The following is a 2,636-nucleotide window of genomic DNA, read 5'->3' as shown; positions in this document are numbered from 1 at the left end:
CAGGCCTTTTAACTCCTGTTTTAGCTTTCCACCATCTTTGACTCTCAGAATTCCTAGTCATATGTGCATGACTTTAAAGATTCTCACTATGGTATTTGTGGCTTCTTTTTCAGCTAACTAGGCTCAGACTGATTGTATCACAGTCCCATCAATACTTCTTGATCTATCAGCTCCTCTGTCTGCAGAGAGTCTTGTCTCATTTCTAACCATTTCAGGGGAGCCATCTCTGCTGCTCAGGGTACAAAGCATAACTCTCCCTTTTAACCACCCATAAATGAAGTAATTTGTGCTGCCAGAAGCAGACATGTTTCACTGTTGAGAAAATTGTAAGTTCTTAAAACCTTTTTGTAGTGAGGAGCTGCGGGCTACTTCCTGCCCTATGGCTCCAGCCACAGACTAGCTTTACCCAAAATAATTACACGGAAACTCTATTCATTTAAACACTGTCTGGCCCATTAGTTTTAGCCTAAATTGGTTAATTTTCACATCTTGCTTTAACCCATATTTAGTAATCTGTGTAGCATCATGCGATGGTTGCTTACAGGGAAGGATCTCAACCTGTGTCCATTTTGGAGAGGAGAGCTATAGTGTCTGCCTCCTTGCTTTCTTCCTCCCAGCATTCGGTTCTGTTGACTCTGCCTACCTAATTTTCTGTCCTATCAAAGGACTAAGGCAGTTTCCTTATTAACCAACAAGAGTAATAGATAGACAGATGACCCTCCTCCATCATCTTTTAAATGCCATATTCTTTATTTCTTTGAGCATTGAAGATTATCTATCTAACTGAACTATATCTCTGCATATCTAGAAAACCTACATAATGCTACTAAGATTTTGATTATTATTAATGACTATCTATTAATCTTCTTAATTATACATATTTAAATGAAATGCAAAGAAAAAATTAAACAAGAACAAAAATAAATATACCAAAATCAACCATATATCAATCTTAGTAAACTAAGATCCAATTCAATGCAAAGTGTTCATCTCTCTATATAATATCCCAACTTAAATAAAGATCAACATATATTATTATTTGGAAATTTGCATGTAGTTTTCTCCAAAATACTTCCTATGCTTGTTGGGAAACTTTTTTATAGGGTTTCTAGAGATCTTCTGGAGCTCTGGCTCCCTCAAATAATGTTGGCCTGGAAACAATCTACAGGTTCTCATCTTCTGTGGAACAAAAGCAGGGCATCTTGTCAAATGTAACATATCCACCATGTGGTGATGGTGCACACCTTTAATCCCAGTACTTGGGATTCGAGAGTCAGAGGCAGGTGGATCACCATGAGTTTTAGTCTGGTCTGTTCAACAGAGCTAGTTCCAGGACAGGCTGCAAAGCAACAGAGAAACCATGTCTTGAAAAACCAAATAACTAAAAGAATATCTCTAGATTCAAATTTTGACGCATTGATAATATATATTTTCATAAACAATAGGAGCCCCTGAATCAAATGTTCATCTTCCATCCCTGTATGACATTCAGTAATATTTTTAAATTTAATGATTTTATTTTGTTATTTTTCCAACATTGCTGCAGCCTGTACTCTGCCTCCTATTTCATCCCTACATTTGGACAACCTCTTACTCTGTTTCTTCACTGTATTCTCACAGTATGAAGGAGGTTTCTCATGGACACCATTAAAGCTTTGCATAACAGCTTGCCATAACACCAGGCACCTCTCCCTATATTTATGCAGAAAAATGCAATTCTGCATGAGGAACAGGTTTCAAAGTATCGGCCAAAGCCACAGAGACAAATCATTCTCTCACTGCCAGGTGTCCCACAAATAGACCAAGCATCGCAACAGTCACAAATAAGCAGAGGAACTAGGTGGGTCTCATGAAGGCACAGTGGTTTTTGGTATATTCCACAGTAATTTCTGAAAGTCATTCAAAGTTTGTCTTCTTTCTCTTTTAATTTCAAGTTTCTGAGGTCTAATTTCTTTTGGACAAGCATATATTCCAAATATTCAAAAGATGTCTGTCTTTGTCCTTTCACTGGGGCAATTACTAACTATAAAAAGACAGGATTCTGCTGAAGCTGACAACATATCACAAACAAACTTACTTCATTTGTATGGACAAGTTAGTCATCATCATTAAAGCATAATATACTCTTCTGGAAATTGAAATGTAAGATATTGTGTAGCTGAGCCACACATATCTACCATAATATAAAACATTTTGTCATATCCCAAGGCAAGATTTTCTAATGCTATTGTCTAATTTGATATATGAAATAAACTGTTGAAATCCTAAATGCGTATCTTTGACAATTTGTGTGAGCCCAGGGGACTGTATCAAAAGAATTTTTAAATATAGAACAATATTATGGGTATCTTTTTTTATGGAAGAAACAGAAGGCAATGCAAGATATAAAGCTCCATTAACTCTCATTAACGATTCTTAAATCTTATATCAATCCTCAATTTCCAGATTTCTTTTTCAGAAGGAACATCTTTAACTGTTTTTTTCCTGTAAAACAGAAGTCATAGCTAGGCACTTGCTACACGAGTGTCTAATATCTGAGGATATTCAAATAAAATCAGAAATATTACTCTTATTTCTAAATGGTCTCTAGCAGACTTAAATACTGCAATAGTATTTTACTAGGTTAGCTTTACTTC

The 2,636-nt window shown here is 35.8% G+C and overlaps 1 long non-coding RNA gene across 1 annotated transcript in view; it reads right to left on the bottom strand.

Moving 5' to 3' along the window:
* Window positions 1–2,636, bottom strand: part of LOC113455849 — a 76,795-nt gene that overhangs the window by 10,442 nt on the left and 63,717 nt on the right. The gene's annotated exons all lie outside the window — the stretch shown is intronic.

This window comes from Microtus ochrogaster, unplaced genomic scaffold (genome assembly GCF_000317375.1).
Source record: "Microtus ochrogaster isolate Prairie Vole_2 unplaced genomic scaffold, MicOch1.0 UNK192, whole genome shotgun sequence".
Taxonomy (NCBI): domain Eukaryota; kingdom Metazoa; phylum Chordata; class Mammalia; order Rodentia; family Cricetidae; genus Microtus; species Microtus ochrogaster.
Note: the sequence above shows the minus strand (reverse complement) of the source record. Positions and strands in the feature narration are given on the sequence as shown.